The sequence below is a fragment of the Prionailurus bengalensis genome, chromosome B1 (genome assembly GCF_016509475.1).
Source record: "Prionailurus bengalensis isolate Pbe53 chromosome B1, Fcat_Pben_1.1_paternal_pri, whole genome shotgun sequence".
Classification (NCBI taxonomy): domain Eukaryota; kingdom Metazoa; phylum Chordata; class Mammalia; order Carnivora; family Felidae; genus Prionailurus; species Prionailurus bengalensis.
Window position 1 is genome coordinate 105,497,746 of NC_057344.1, and position 17,240 is coordinate 105,514,985.

Sequence of the window (17,240 nt, forward strand, 5' to 3'; positions counted from 1 at the left end):
TAAAAGTGTTATAGAAGTTCTCCTTTCTTAGAATCAAATGCAGTAATTGAGTTCATTCTTAGATATGTTTAACTCTCATCTACACCCATGTTTCAAAAATGTCCTCTCCTTCACTTCTCTCTTCATATGATGGGACAAAACACATCTCTATAAGGCAAGCTCAGTGATGTGTGGTTGCAATATAGTTAGTTCTTACACAATGGCTGTACCCACAATTTCACTTGGTCCATGGTTTATTTGCCCTCAGATTCTGGACATCACAATGGTTTGCATTCCCCAAAGCCAGGATCATGGCTAGTGGGTGGTAGAAAGAAAAGTGCCTGTCATTCTGCAAAGATATGACCTGCCAGCAAAGTGTGGATAAGCTCAAGAAACCATTTCCAAACATGGAAACAGGACTGAATCAGTTTGGGGCATATGGAAGCTTTTGCCAGTTCTTAATTTTGCCAATCTCCCTAGATGATTTCTCAACCACTCAACAAAGGGTAAAAGGGAACAGAATAACTTCTACTGCCAACACTTTGCAGCTATTAGAAATTATCAGACTTTTTCCTAATAAGTCAAATAGATATTAGAAAAACTAGGGGTCTGAAGATTATCCCCAAACCCTTTACAATCATGGGAATATCATAGCAGAGTTAACATTTTTAGAAAGTAAGAACTGAATATTTTCATTACTTTCATTACATGATTAATGGAAGGAACATGTACCCACAACACAAAAGCACAAAGTTCCACAAATGCATCAGTAGTGCTTCTTTTATTTTATTTTATTTTTTTATCTTTTGGGGGAATTGGCAGAGCCATCTGAGACTTTATTTGGGAAAAGATACTTGAATTAGCTTTTAGTTGGGGGCATGGGCAAGAGGGGGTACCCAGGGCAGTAGACTCCCCCTAAGGGTGGGCTGAGGACTGGGGCTGAGCCTTAAGTGGGTCTCCTGTTCCTGACACTCCCCTGCACAGCTCCTTCCCCTAAGGCTCTATAGCAGCCAAAGGAGCTGGAACGGACCACAGTGGTTGTTCACTTGGACAGGACATCAGACCACTTGGATCTTCCCATCAAGGGCCTCAACCTTCTTCACAACCACAGTCTCAGAGGAGCTGACACAGCTGAAGGGACTGGAGTCCCCGCCAGAGCTGAAGCTGGACTGGAAGGAGCTCAGGCCATAGTTGAGGCCAGGGCTCATGAGGCTCCTGTAGGCCAAGCCCAGGATACCTGAGTAGCTGCTGGTGATCTTAGTATGGATACTCAGGTTCTGCATCCCAGACTCTAGCTGGCTCTCCTAGCCCTCCAACAGCATGCAGTAGGTGGCGATTTCAATGTCCAGGGACAGCCTGACATTAATGAGCTCCTGGCACTGATGTAACTGCCGTGTATGTTCTTCTTGGTTTGCTCCAGCTCAGCCAGCTTGGCATTGGCATCCTTAACAGCCTCCTTGCTCTCCTCAACACTAGCAACGGTAGCCTCCAGGGAAGCCCTCTAGCCTTTGTGGCCCTCGATCTCAGCCAGGAGTTGGCTGATATTCTGATTCATCTCAGGAATCTCCCTCTTTATGCTACAGAGGTCATCACCTGGATTCCCAGCCAATGTCTACATCTCCTTGTACTTGATGTGGTCTCGGCCTCATGGTCTCGGCCTCAGCCTGCTTGCAGCTGGTGATGTCCTCATACTGGGCTTTGACCTCAGTGATGATGCTGTTCAGGTCCAGGGCACAGCTGTTGTGCATGGAAAGGACCATGGATGTGTCAGAGTTCTGGAACTGCAGCTCACAGATCTTTTCACACAGATGCCTTAAGAAGCTAATCTCTTCCATCAGCCCTTCCAGGTGGGACTCCAGGTCTACCATGTTCATGTAAGTTTCATCCGCATCCTTCTTGATAAGGACAAATTCATTCTCCATGACTGCATGCTCTTTGATCTCCTCCACATATTTATTCTCAAAGTCCTCCACCAGCCCCACATGTTGCCAAGCTCCACCTCCAACTTCAGCTTCCTTGGCCCAGTGTGTCCAGCTATTGCGGAAGGTTGTTGATGTAGTTCTCAAGCATGGTGTCCATGTTGCTCCAAGTTGTTTTCTGCTGCCATAGGAGGTTCTAGTTGGTCTCCAGAAATTTGTTCTGCTGTTACACATGCCACATCTTGTCAGGGGATGAGGCAAACTTGTTGCTGAGAGTTTTGATCTGCTCCCTCTCCTGGGTGTGCCCAGCCTGGATATTGGGGTCCACATCCAGCTCTGGTTCACTGAGACAGCTGTAATGCCCCATATACCTCTGGCCCTGCCATAGTCCCTGACCACACTCATGTTGGTGCCTGGGCCACCCAGGAAGCTGCTGCTGGAAGAAAGTGGAGGAGCTGATGCAGGCACCAGGTGCGCTCATGTAGGAGTGGCTGCTCAAGGCCGAGGGGCTGGAAGTGGACACCGTGTAGGACTTCTGGGTTACCCTGATGGACATGGTGGAGGCTGGAGTGGAGATAAGCAGGCTGAACCTGGCAGAGGTTCGAGAAGGAGCTGAGAAAATGCTTCTAGGTGGGTTATCAATGCTTCTTTATATATTGTCTGTCTTCTATCACTCCATGACCTGGGGTTTCAGAGACTTTGTCTTGTTTTGTTTTCCTATTATTTTTCTCACCAGTTTTCTCTATTTCCTTTGACAACTCTTCTTTCTTCTCTGTTCCTAACAGTAGGTTCTTTTAGAGCAAATCCTTGGTTTTTCTCTCCAAAAGCAATCCCTCAGTGGATTTCTCTGCTCTCAGGGAATTCATCTGTTACTTCTATGTGAATGCTTCAAAATCCACAACCATATTGACAACTGGTTACCAGCCATCTACTACCTGAAAGCCTGTTTCACCTTCAGAACAATAGAGCCAACAGTAAATTACATCTTTTCTATAAACAAGTTAGGCTGAACATCCTAACTACTCATTCTGTCAGTGGAGGTAAGTCATCATAACATCCAAAGAGCCATATACTAGAAATTAACAAGGGCTAGAAATAAACCCTCCTTCCTGGTGATTCACTACATCACTTTTAGCACCAAGCCTTTTATAAGTTATGTAATTATCCTCTGTTGCTTTCCATTTGTATGCCAGTTATTTGACCAATACTCACTGAGCACTTACTCTGTGCCTGGTACTGCTACAGGTGCAGGCAGATAGCAAGGATCTTGAAAGACCTTACAGGGTCATATAACTGTAGAGCACAGAAGCCAACAACACACATACAATGACATAATTAAATTAAAGTGCTAATAAGATCAATATAGAAGGTAAAAGTAGGCTAATGTGACAGAGAAACTGGGGGTAAGATTGTGGAGGCCACATTAGATGGGGAATGCCTCTCTGAAGAGGTAATATTTGAACTCATACCTGAATACTGAAGATACAGAGATACAAAGATCTAGGAATGTAGTCTCAACCCAAAGTATATTCGAGAGCTCTGAGATGTGGACAAGCTTGGCATATTTGAGGAAGAGTAGAAGGAAATGAGTCAACAGAAGGCAAATATCAATCAGCTTGTGTGGATTCTGTAGGGTTTCTCAACGTTAGCACCATTGACATTTGGGGCCAGATAATTCTTTGCTATGGGGAGTTCAGTGCAGCGTAGGATATTTGGCAGTATTCCTGGGCTCTACACACTGTGGGCCAGTAGGCTCTCCCTAGTGATAACCAAAAAATGTCCCTGGAAATTACCAAATGGTAAGCAAAAAAGCCTCTAGTTGAGAACCATTGTTGTAGTCCAAAGTAATAAATTTTGATAAATATTCTAAGTGTAATAGAAAGCTATCAAAACATCCTAGGCAGAGAGTAATAAAATGAGTTACACTGTAGGATGTTCATGCTGGCTGTAGTGAGAGAGACAAGAGTAGAGGCAGGGCAGAAATTAGAAGGCCACAACAGAAATTTGAGTCCGAGATGATGGACTAAGGTAGTAGCCAAGAGGATTCATCTAGGAATTAGGTGGCAAGTATTGAGAAGAAGAAAAGAATCAAGCAAGATGCTTAGGTTCTTTGCCAGAGCCATGAAGTAGTTGGAGCTAAGCCCTAAACCTGAGATAGCAATGCCATTTATTGATGCGGAAGACTTGGAAGTAGATTTGCCAATGTAAAGGTTGGAAATCAAGAGTTCCCTTTGCCATATTAAGTTTGAGATATCTCTTAGGTATCCAAGTGGAGACATCCAGTAGGCAGTTAGATGTATATGGGGTGTGGCACTCTGAGGAGAGGTCAGGCTTGAAAATTTAAGTCTAGAGATGGAATTAGAAGATGAGAGATTAGAAGGGATCACCTACTGTATTAGCTTCCTGTGGATGCTGTAACAAATGACTATAAACTGGCGGCTTAATAAAACAGAAATTTATTCTCTCACAGTCTGGAGGCCAGAAGTCCAAAATTAAGGTGTCTATAGGAGCTGCACTCTCTCTGGAGACTCTAGGTGAGAAATTTTTTTGCTTTTTTAGCTTCTGGTGGCTGTCACCAAACCTTGACTTGTGGCCTTGTGTGACCATATCACTCCAAGCTCTACCTCTTTTTGTCACACTGCTTCCTCCTCTTCTGTCTCAATTCTCCCCTGTGTGTCTCTTATGAAGACACTTACCATTAGATTTATGGTCTACCTGAATAATCTAGGATGAGCTCTTCGTCTGAAGTTTCTTAACTTAATTACATCTGCAAAGACCCCTTCTCCCAAGTAAGGTAACATTCACTAACATTCACAAGTTCTGAGGATTAGGGTGTGGACACATCTCTTCACGGACTACCATTCAGCCCACTACACCCAGAGAGAGAGTGTAGAGAGAGAAGACAAAAGGTTCCTCCAAGGTGGATAGAGCCTTAGAGACTCCAACATACAGAAGTTGGTAAAGGAGGAGGAACTAGGAAAAAATGGCTGGACAGCATGGCAGTCACAGACAACTAGAGAGGGCCTGTGGGTCATGTTTCTTCTGTATCTCCCATGTTTCTTTGTACCAGATTTGTCCCAGTATAAGTTTAAAAGATGATCCTTGAATTGAAATAATTACTTATAGTGATATTCTGAAAAAGCCCATTGCCCATGCCATTAAACTGCTTTGAGATTATCAGAAAAACTCACGGACTTCCCCCTTTGCAAGTGGGAAGACAAAGAGAGAGAGAGAGAAAGAACCTTTTTCATTTTGTGCCAGGTTTTTATTCTAACAGTAATCATCACTTTTCTTTTAATTCTTCATTCCTAAGCCCACAAAGTGCTAGCATTTGAAACCTATTTAGGAAATTTTTGGAACTTGCAGCAAACTTCCAAAGTTAAATTTAGGATCCAAACCTCCATGATTGGTCTGTGAAGTGAAAAGGAAGGATAGTGATGATTTGAGGGAACTGATTTCCTCTAATGCCTTGATATGGGGATGGGATAGACATCTCAGTGATGTAATTAATTCCTCACTCCTAGGGAAAATATACTGCTTGCTTTGTCATAAAAATAATAGATTCTGTGTTACCAGTAAATCTATAGTCAATACATCTCAGCTTTACTTACTGAGGAACAAACATACCCTAAAATCCTTTGAATAGAAATACATAGGGTCAAAATGTCATCTATCTTATAATGTCAAAATTGGATCTTAAATCAAAGTAAAATTGAATGTATGACCTCAGAATTCAGAATGGTCCTTCCCCTCACCCCCAAGTATGGCTCCCTTGGTGGCTGGCAGAGCACTCTAGGACTTAACCTTCAAAAATTCCAGGGGGAGCAATGCGAGGGAAAATTTCAACTTTTCTTCTAACAAAGTCATCTTGCTTCTACGAGGGAAATGATGGCTGAAGTAGTCTGTCTGAGATGGTTGAAGACTATCAGATGAGGTGTGAGGAATTTTCTATAGTTTCCCTCTAGCCATGCAACTGTGGACAAGTTGCAAGGTAGAGCTATTTGGGATCCTGATTTCCTTCATGGGAGATGGATTTGGAAATTGCAGTCTTAAACTTGTGATCCCCTCTCCTACATTTTCCATCCTCTCTCCTAGCTGCCACAAGGTCCTAAGAGGTAAACAAAATTACTTAAGGCTCCCAAGCAAGTACAAAAGTTATTAAATAATGGACCAATTAACTTGGTGTACAAAGTTGAAAAAAACCATATTTTATATTCAAAATCAGAGTATTTAAAGTACAATGATATATCTCAAATCTTTGAGATTAAATTTCACTTGTACTTTCCTCATGTTAACTAACACACATCCCTATACCCACCCCCAATATAACATATGACATATATCCAAACCAATAATCTGATTTGAGTAAGTACTTGGATGGGTAATGTGCATTTAATGGAAACATAACCACATACTTTTTTTAGAAAAAAAATTAAAATAATTCCTAATATTTAAGAATGCTAAAAGTAAATTTTAAAAAGCCTTGAAAAAATGAAAGTTAAAGTAGAAAGAATGTCAAGGAATTGCTGAGGCTAAGAAATGATGCACGGCTTGCCAAAAGTCAAGAGTTCAACAAACAGCTCTTTGATGTGACTAGAGAATTAGCTTTTTCTGCACTGTGTTCACTACATAAGTGGAAGGGTATTTTTGCAAGAAAAGTGGCAGCAGGCTTTTTTCCATCAGGCTCTGACAGGAGTGAGCAGCCCTGGGTTCCAGTTCAGGCTCTGTGACCTTGTTTTGTGATTGAAACTAGTTTTTGCCCATTTCTGAAGGTCCTTTCTGTCCATCTGCAAAATAGGAGTAATAACGAACACACTGACTCATTCACAAGTTTGTTGTGAGAAAAACATATTAGTGGATATGGAAGGGTTTGAGAAGGCTTAAAGATGCGTGCCATTTGTGTAGTATATGGAATCTGTATTGAGACCTTCTGTCACTACCCAGGCCTTATAAGCAACTAGGATAATCACTATTCTTTCCATTAGACCTCCTTGAATAATAGAGTAGCTACCATGTATTTAGTGTGTCACGTACATGAACAAAGCATTTAATACTGATCTTTGATATAGGGTTATTACTTTCATCTTTATAGATGGGCAATAAAGTCCAAAGGGATTAAACGGCTTTCCAAATCACAATTCTGATAATAGAGAAATTGGGCTTTGACTCCAAATCTGATTCCTAAGCACATACTCTTATACACTAGGTCGTACAGACCCAAAGCCAGAGAGATGTGAAACCTGGCCCCTGACTTCATGGGTGAGTATGTTGATGGACCCTAGCCTACTTCCTACTTCTCTTCACCAATTCTCAAGAGCTTTTCAAATGAGAAGCATCCAGTAGGTCCCTGCATGGAAGATCACAGTGAACTTCCCTTGGGAAGGACCCTCTGTGTTTATGGGGATTGGCTTTTCCAAATAAAGACCACAATTTAAAGATCCATTACATGGGTGAAATTTGCCAGGACACCCTTGGGATCTAATACGGGAGTGAGTCCATAAGCTTCTTATCACCTGTCACCTTCCTACATCTATTCTCCATGTACAAAAAAAAAAAAAAAAAAAAGCGGGGGGGGGGGGGCGGAATTAGAGCTAAGATCACCCAAGCTCTACATTTTATTTTACTCTGAGTTACACTTCCCTCCACCTCTCCCACCAAGCTTCCTTCCTGTGGTGTTCTGAATATGAGTGCTCAGGGGGCATTACTGATTGGCTGGCTGAGTAAGAACTGATTGACCCAATAAGAAATACATTTGAGTATGATGAAATAAAAACAATCACTCTTTGGGGCGCCTGGGTGGCTCAGTCAGTTAAGCGTCTGACTTCAGCTCAGGTTCATTATCTCACAGCTTGTGGTTTCGAGTCCCACGTAGGGCTCAGTGCTGACAGCTCAGAGCCTGGAGCCTGCTTCAGATTCTGTGTCTCCCCCTCTCTCTGCCCCTCCCCTGCTTGTGCTCTGCCTCTCTCTCTCAAAAAATAAACATTGAAAAAAAATCTTAACAAAAACAATTACTCTTCTCATTTCAGTTTGTATCTACTTCTTATTTGGATTCCATCTTAATTTGTGTTAGCCATGTTTAAGACCTTTGAAATCATCTTTGATGTTTTCCCTTACGTTTCTTTAACCATTCAGACCATTCCTACTGATATTTTCTTAGTAATATTTCTAGATTTATGCCCTCCTTTTTATCTAAAACATATCTAATTGAATTCCAGGCCCTCATTTTGAAAAAGACACAAATTTCCAAGTAAGGCCAGGCTTCCCTTTTGTTATCCCTTATATCCGTCTTGTACATGGTTGCCAGACTAATATTCCCCAAATACTTTTTTTTTCACTTTCCCATTCTTGCTCTTGACCTCTTTAGTCAACTCTGCTTTATCTATGAAATTAAGTCAAAATTCTTTGCCTGATAGTCACGTCCTTATAACATCTGGATATAAGCAACCTTTCTAAACACATCTCCTATCTCTACTTGTTGCTTTGGGCAGACTGTCTTTCTACTGCTCCCCTGTAAATAATGCTTTGTGCATTTTGATCTCTAAACAGTGGCTCAACAGTGGCTTTCTCTCCCTTAAAATCCCTTCTGTTCTCTGTTTCTCTCTTCCAAATCTTCCACTGAAGACCCAATTCAATTCTTGCCTTCCTGAAAAGCCTCCCCTGGTTATCTCAGTCCACGGTAAAATATGGGGAAACACACCCTCTCAATCCCAGCCATAACTGCCTCAGGGTCCATGCACCATCTAAGCACACACACACTATGTGGGATGCTTTGTATTATGGAATTGAAGTATTTAACATTTCATATGTAAATATTTAAACTTCCCATTATGCTACACCTTCTCTGAGGACAGAAGCAGTTTGGGATGGTGGAAAAGAACATGAAGACTAGAGCCAGACTGTTTGGGTTCAAGTCATCACTTACTACCTGGTTGATCTTAGGCATTGTATTTTCTTACATCTCAGTTTCTGTAGAGGCCATTCTAGGCAACCAACCTGAGCCGTAGAAACCTGAGTAGGTAAAAGGGCCCACCTGACTGAATACAAACAGGCCCATCAGGTGACCCACCTCAGAATATCCATTAGCCCTAGCTGACCAATGGGTTACTCACACCCAGGCACAGGTTCCAAAAAAGGAAAATTCTGTCCATTCCCATACTTCCTCACCCACCTCCCCGCCTTAACTACGGCCGTTCACCACTGCCTCCTGGCAGATGGTCTCCCCTCTGCTGTCCTGCCTGCTACTCCCTCGCAGTGTATTCAATAAACTTCTCCTTTGTTCTGCCTTGGGTGAATTCTTTTACCGCTCTCACTGCTGGCCTCTACCTGATCCAGTCACACCACAGTTTCCTCATCTGTAAAACTGAGAACAATATTATATTTTCCTCATAGACTTCTTGTGAGGATTAAATGAGTTAATGAATGTAAGGTGCTTAAACAGTGCTGGGTGTATAGTAAGTACTTTGTACATGTTACCTATTATTCTTCCTTACATATTTCCCAGTGTATAGATATAGATATATATAGAGATGCATATAGACACATTTATATGCACATATGAATATCGATATACACATATGTCTATATTCATATCTATATATCTCTATATGAAAGGACACTTGATCAGTTAAACAGTTAATCTGGGGAGTGTGGAAATTCCATCTATTTTAGGAATATATATATGCTCCCCTCCAGCTCAGTTTTATGTCTAGGACTGCTGTAGCTGCTCATTCTTCTCTTCCTGACTGCATGCAAGTGTTCTTCTGGGACAAAGAGATGGGCTGCACACTTATTTATTTTCAGTTAAGACTTGCACTAGCAAAGGGACGCCTGGGTGGCTCAGTGGGTTAGACATCTGACTCTTGGTTTCGACTCAGGTCATGATCTCACAGTCATGATCTCAGGGTCGTGAGATCAAGCTGTGTATCAGGCTCTATGATGAGCACTGAGTGTAAAAGTGCTTGGGATTCTCTCTCTCCCTCTCCGCCCCTCCCCCACTCATGGTTTCTCTCAAAATAAATAAAAATAAACATTAAAAAAATAAGAATTTCATTGGCATTGAAATGCCCATTTTCGTTGAATACACTTTTGCATTTGAGACATAGATATTCCTTAGATGGCAATCATGAATCTATATAAAAGGGTGCTTTTGTATTATAATTTGTGTTCAAATTATATGTTCAGTTTGGAAAAAGGATCTAGGACTCTCCCCATGAATAATCTTCCTCAATTTAAAAAAAAATAAGAGGGGCGCCTGGGTGGCGCAGTCGGTTAAGCGTCCGACTTCAGCCAGGTCACGATCTCGCGGTCCGGGAGTTGGAGCCCCGCGTCGGGCTCTGGGCTGATGGCTCAGAGCCTGGAGCCTGTTTCCGATTCTGTGTCTCCCTCTCTCTCTGCCCCTCCCCCATTCATGCTCTGTCTCTCTCTGTCCCAAAAATAAATAAACGTTGAAAAAAAAAATTAAAAAAAAATAATAATAAGAGAAAACAACTGGGGAAAAGTCCCCACTGTTGGATAATGAAGACATTTAAGGCACATGCGTAGGCAAAATTCCAGTTTTTAAAATATCTTTTTTTTTTGTTTTAAAGATATGTACAGATTATAAGATATGATCACATGAAAATCAATATATTTAAATATTTTTAAAACCTGAAATAAAAGTGTGATTTTATAATGCAGCAAGTAAAGCCTGTATGAAAAGAACATATGTAATTGGTAACACTGAAGAGAAGGGAGGTGAAGGATCTGAGGAGAGAGCAGCAGTCACTGTGTAGACAGACAAGGGCTATGTGTCAGGAGGAACAAGGCTCTGGCAGGAATCCTGGCCTTCTGGAAGGTATGAGGGGGATAGGAGGCCAGTGACAGGGGCTCTGCCCTACCTCTTCACACTCTGATCCATTCCTCACCTAGCCCAGAGGGGTCGAGCTTTGTTAGAGGAAAATTACTAGAGAGGACCAAGTATCCCTGCTTCTCAACGGAGCTCACCAGTACTCAAGCTCATGCTTATGACGTTCACGTTAGTGATCCTTGGCAGTCGATATTAATTCCTAGGAATCTATAATAAGCATGGCGGTTTTGCAAATCATGAAAGTATAATAACATATTCTATATAGTACGAAGTGTTGAAAGCCTCATGATGTGTACAATTTCAAGCAATTTTTTCCCTTTTTTTTTCCAAGCAATTTTTAATTTTCAAAAGGAATGGCTACAGTTGGAGAAAGGCTGGGTCCCAAGGAGTGTCTCCTTTTCCTGCCTGAAGTTGATACCTCTACCACTTATTTCTGAGAACCCTATGCCTTTAATCACCAATTAATACCTTCAAATAGTTGGTGAATATTTAATGAGCACCTCTCTTGTCCCAAGAATGATGAAGCCTATGAAGAGAGAAGTGCAAGGTATTATAGAATCTTAAAAGCAATGGTGTGCCCATTAAAAACTTCAAAATAGAACCAGTGCAAAAAAACTTATTTCATGTTTTTGTAAACTCTCAACACAGTTCGGACAATCAACCAAACATTTTAGCTGAAAATGAATAATGTGTTCAAACTCATATGTGAGGGTTAAAAAAGCATCCTCTTCCTATCCCTTACTATAGTGAAGTTCCAAGGTCACTTCTGTTAGTTATGCTAATGGAACCAAGACCTTTTTTTCTTTTTTTCACATTAGAATCTTCTCAGGGGGAGGCCAAGGACTTATTAAAGGAAAGGAAAGAATGTGGGCATTGCAGGAGTCTGAGTGAGAATTCTGACTTTACTATTTTCAAACCGTGTAGCGTTGGGAAAATTACTCAACTCTCTATGAGTTTCAGTTTTCTCTTTTATAGAATTGGGATAAAAATAATTCCTTCTAGGGTTGGTATACAATTAGAAGTAAAGCTTTATAAAGCATTTGGCACAATGTCTGACAAAGTACTTAATAAATAGTATGTTTTAGTATCATTGCTGGAAAATACCAAATTCTCAATGTTTGATGACCTGTACATATATTAATGAAGAATATGCTAAATTGTTCTATCTGGAAAGATGAATTAAATACCTACCATCCAATGTGATCAATTAAAATACCAATAAGAACAACTGAATGGTAAAACTTAATATTCATATTTAGCTTGCTATTACATTATTTCTGGCATTTTAACCAATCTGCAGTCTTATTGGAGTGGAATTCAAGAATCATGTATAAAATCAATGTGTTAATTCAGAATACATAATTACAAGTAACTTGGATTCAGACAGAACATCCTTTTTTCTCAAAACAAAAAGAGACCCTTTTCTCATAAATTAAAAAATTTTGTTTCATTGGGGTGCCTACATGGCTCTGTTGGTTAAGCATCCGACTCTTGATTTTGGTTCAGGTTATGGTCTCACGGTTCGTGGGATGGAGCCCTGCATCAGGCTCTGCGCTGACAGCAGGGAGAATGTGTGGGATTCTCTCTTTCTCTTTCTCTCTCTCTCTGCCCCACCTTCACCCTCCCTCTCAAAACAAATAAATAAACATTAAAAAAATTAGTTTTGGATATTTCAGAAGGAAAAAACTAAAGACAAAAAAGACAGCCATTTCACTGAATTTCAATATCAGGAGAAGGAATAATCCATATATGGTAAATGAAGTCTTAATGAATTTTATCTCTTTCCATTTAGGATGCTTACTTACTAGTGAAGGGGGATTTCCAGTCCCCACTTGTACTTTTTCCATGGCAGGGAGGTGGGGACTTACTGACTCGTTCACCCTTCCTCAATCACTCTTCAAGCAGGGGGATGAGTTGCCTCCCTGATTGTTGAGACTGGGAGGAGGTACTGAGCAAGCTTAGATCAAGACATCCCCTGCTGGTTCTGCATCCCCCAAGAATCTTACTCAACTGGTCCTTGTGATAAGTTTGAAAGAATGGGCTCTCTCCAGCTTTGCCTGAGATTGGGTGAGGAAATTTAATTCTGGGGTAAAATATTAAAGAAGCTCATTATGGCTACACATTTAGCCACATCCCCAAATTCACCTTAGTTTTTTCGTTTTTGTTTTTGATTTTAAGTTTATTTATTTATTTTGAGAGAGACAGAGACAGCATGAGTGGGGTAGAAGCAGAGAAAGAGGAAGATAGAGAATCCCACTGCCAGCGGGGCGCCCGATATGGGGCTCAAACTCCTGAAACCGTGAGATCATGACCTGAGCCAAAACCAAAAGTCCAATATTTAACCAAATGAACCACCCAGGGGCCCCAACTTCAGTTTTTTGGGGTTTTTTTTTATTTTATATTTAAATCTTCATCTGTTTCCTATGTTTTGTTTCTCAGTTGTTTCCAATCTCAAGAATAGATGTAATTTGCATTTTGTGATGAAAAAACCCAAGTCCAGAGAAGTAGCATATGTAGGCCAAGGTTATGCAGCTAGTAAAGAGCTGACTTAGAATTTCAGCCTTGGCCTGCTTTACGACACAATGAGGTTTCTTTTCAGGACACAATGCTGCCTTCCTTCTGTTAAACAGTAAAGATAACGACTATAAATTTTCATTGTTGGGTCCCAACAAACTTGCTGTTTCTTCATGTACTGCTGCTGTCGGTAACAGAAAGTGTCTGCTCTGAACTTCCATCAGTACACACTGTGTCTGCATGAGCCAAGCACACACAGAATAAGACAGGACAGAATTATCCAGGCTGTAATGTCTATCAATTCCTCCCGCCATCTGCTTCCTCCCAACTAGTCTCACTGTTCAGGACAAGTGCTTTTTCTTGAGTTATGTATACAATATAAGGAAGATTTGAACATCTTCATACTTGGTTAAAACTTTCTCCTTGGATAGAACTAGACCAGAAGACTTAATAGTCCCCTGGTTACATTATTTTCACAACATTCAAGTATCTTCCTCTGTTTCCACAGCCCGAGTAGTTTATGGCTCTGACTTTCTGGGACACACCTTTGTATTACCTATATTTAACTACGTTAACTATATGTTTTTTTATTTTCTGTATTCTTGATGCTCGGACATCTGGGGTTTTACCAACTAGCAGAGACTGCCTTTCCCAGGTTAGCTAATTCCTAGAGATAGTAAACAACTTGCCTTGCCTTTGAGCACACCTTTGATATGCCAACCAATCCTGGGTCCATAACCCCCTTGCACCTCTATCTGGCACTCCTTTGCTCTAATCATCTCAAGGCCAAGTATTAGACAATAGGGACCAGCCCCCTTCCTGTACCACCACAGCCCACAGCACTCAGATGATTCCAACTATCCAACCTTACTTAAATCTCTCACCCTGCCTTGCCCATCCTTAGCTGGAAAACCACACTGAAGGCTTTTGCCCATGCTCTCCCCTTTCTCCTTCTGCCTCCTGACCGACCCTGGTTCTTCCCCTGTGGTCCTTCATGGCTTGGCATGTCTCCTTGTCTTGGGAACTGTGAGTAACAAACTACCTTTTTAAAGGTGATTGTCTCCTGATTTGTTGGCTTCACCATACCTGAATAACAAAATCCTTGAGTACCTTTTAAAACAATCTTGTACCCTTGCAAATAGCAATATACCACAGGTATTTTAATATATTTGCCTTTCTTGTGGCAAGTTATACTCTGAAAACTATAGTATTACAAATCAATGAAATGATCATTTTCTAGACTTCTTTAGAAAAATAAGACTATTGAGATGAGGATATGGTGGTTGTTTGCTTCTGTGATTTCTTTTAATGGAATGTTATGCTTTCCAAAATTGATTAAATGCATTTATTTGATAGTGGTTTAGAGTGAAAGAAATCTGAAGCCACCTGGTTGCCTCACAGCTTCAAACAGAATTTTTCAATAAGCCTCATGAAGACAGTAATTATTTTCATTATAAAATATTTTGAAATTGGAATGAAGCCAGAATAAAACTAAACTAAATACAAGTTTGATGTATATTCCAGAGGAAGAATACAGGATAATGAGGATTAACTCAATAATGCATTTAAAAATAGCTAGCTAGGGGTACCTGGGTTGTTCAGTCAATTAGGTGTCAGACTCTTGATTTTGGCTCAGGTCATGATCTCATGGTTTGTGGGTTCAAGCCCCATCTTGGGCTTTGCACTGACTGTGTGGAGCCTGCTTAGGATTCTTTCTCTCTCTCTCTCTTTCTCTCTCTCTCTCTCTGCCCCTCCTCCACTCATGTTCTCTCTCTCTCTCTCTCTCTCTCTCTCTTTCTCTCTCTCTCAGAAATAAATACACAGTAAAAAATAAAAGTAGCTAGCTACATGACCAACATGTAATAGAATTTTTAATAATTGTTTTCCCTACCAATGTGCCTGTAACAGCACTCAACTCGATTTGTGTTGCATTTTTTAGAGGGGTGTGGCATAAGGGGGTGGGGAGAGGCACAGAGGGAGAGAATCTTAGGCAGGCAGCAGACTCCATGCTCAGTGCAGAGCCTGATGGGGGGCTCGATCTGAAAACCCTGGAAGCATGACCTGAGGCAAAATCAAGAGTCAGACACTCAATAGGCTGAGCTACCCACGTGCCTCTATGTTGCATTTTAGAAGGAAGAAACATTATGGAAAACTTACAGCAGTCTTTCAGGGTTAAGGCAATATTTCTTAACCTTTTTTCATAATCACTTCCTAAAGAATTTTTTTTTTCCTATTTTGCCTCATCCCATGAAATGCTAATACTACAGATATACTATACCCTTGTGTAGGTACTGCAGCACTTTGGAGGCCCACAAACCATGATAATAGCCAAAATATTTTTTTGCTCCCCAAGAACTAATTTTCACCCCTGTGAGTGATATCACCCCATTGATAACCAGTGAGTTACCAATCGTTCTTAACCCTGGCTTCACATTAGTACTATCGTGAAGGCTTTTAATTACCAAGCCCCCACTTAGCGATTTTTATGCAATTTGTCTGAGAGGGGACCCAGGCTTTGTTGTTTTAAAACTCTGCGGGGGGTCGGGGGGGGGGGGCAGGGGTTGGTGAATAAATAAAGATCCTTTAACTCCTAACCAGAGAGGACTATTCTTTAGTGCTTACCCAATGCTTTAAGTTGTGCCAAGCTAAGCAAATAACATGATATGGCCTGTTTATAATTTACCTTGCTTATAAATTTACATACATCAATTCCTTCACACTGTAATGAAAACTTATATATTTGTACAGATTCCCATGTATAGTCAGGAGATGGATGTAGTGGAGAATATGCTTCTGGAATAAAAAGAGGAAGTGGGCAGTGATCATGATTCCAGGAACATGGCATTTGAAGGAGAAAATCTCCCCTTTTCATTTCGGGGTCAGCACAGGGAGGTTACCTGGGCCTAAGAGCATTGGCAGGAGAGCACTCAGTTTGCCGTCTGACCCCAGGAGGGCCTGTTTTGGTAGAACAGTGTTTTCTCAGTATGGATCTTAGAATTTATTAGAAATTGCAGTTATCGGACCTCACCCCTGGGGCGTGGGGACAGTGATCTGTGGTATTAACAAGCCTACCATGTGATTGCAAAGCACTCTGGGAGTCTGAGAATCACTGTGGTAAAACCTGCCTTTGAGCACTTCATGTCCCAACCACTTCCTTTCTTACCTAAGAAAATTTACCTTTCATTCCTACTGCTAATTTTTATCATGTACTTGATTAATTTGTTCTTAATTCCTATGAACAAGGATTATAACAACCTGGATCATATTAGTGCAATCAATTAACTTTAAACGCTCCATCTTTAATAAACCACAGTTGGTTATATTAAACCAGACAAAGCTCTAAACCAACCACTTTGTACCTCTCTTTATATAATTTCTGTGGGGGGTGGGGGGTGAGGGTAGAGTGGGAATGAGGGTTTTTTTTTTTTCTTTTGCTTATAGAGTTAACTAGCCAAAGGAGTTTCCTTTTGGACCATTATAGACATGTAAAATTCTTTATCTTTTGCAGGAAATACCAAATATTAATCAGATCCCCCAAAGCTAGGGTGACATTAAATGAAAAGCAGTTTAGACTATGGTGATAATGGCATCCTGTCTCTTGGTATTATTTAAATCATGCCAATTCCTAACCTACCCTGTCCTCCTAAAATTGTGTATATATATATACATATATATATATATATATATATATATATATACACACACACACATGCATACACACACACAATGCTATGGTAGCACTTCCTACTAAAACTTAAAACATATCCTGCAGGCTAGAATTAAACTGTTCCATTCCCTTAAGTTGCTTTCATTGTTGTTTTAATTATCCATAGAGTTTGAAATTGCCTTTTAACACAGGAATAGATCCTAAAGCAGAAGTGTGATGATTATTTCTTTAGGGCTGTGACTTATTTTTTTATAATGTTTATTTTTCAGGGGGGTGGGAAGGGCAGAGAGAGAGGAGGAGAGAGAATCTAAGCAGG

General features: G+C 40.8%; 1 protein-coding gene and 1 pseudogene across 2 annotated transcripts in view; both read right to left on the minus strand.

The window, feature by feature from the left end:
- The window catches only part of SYNPO2 (synaptopodin 2), a 172,679-nt gene that overhangs the window by 96,754 nt on the left and 58,685 nt on the right, over nucleotides 1-17,240 (minus strand). The gene's annotated exons all lie outside the window — the stretch shown is intronic.
- On the minus strand, nucleotides 795-7,733 carry LOC122476686 (annotated as a pseudogene).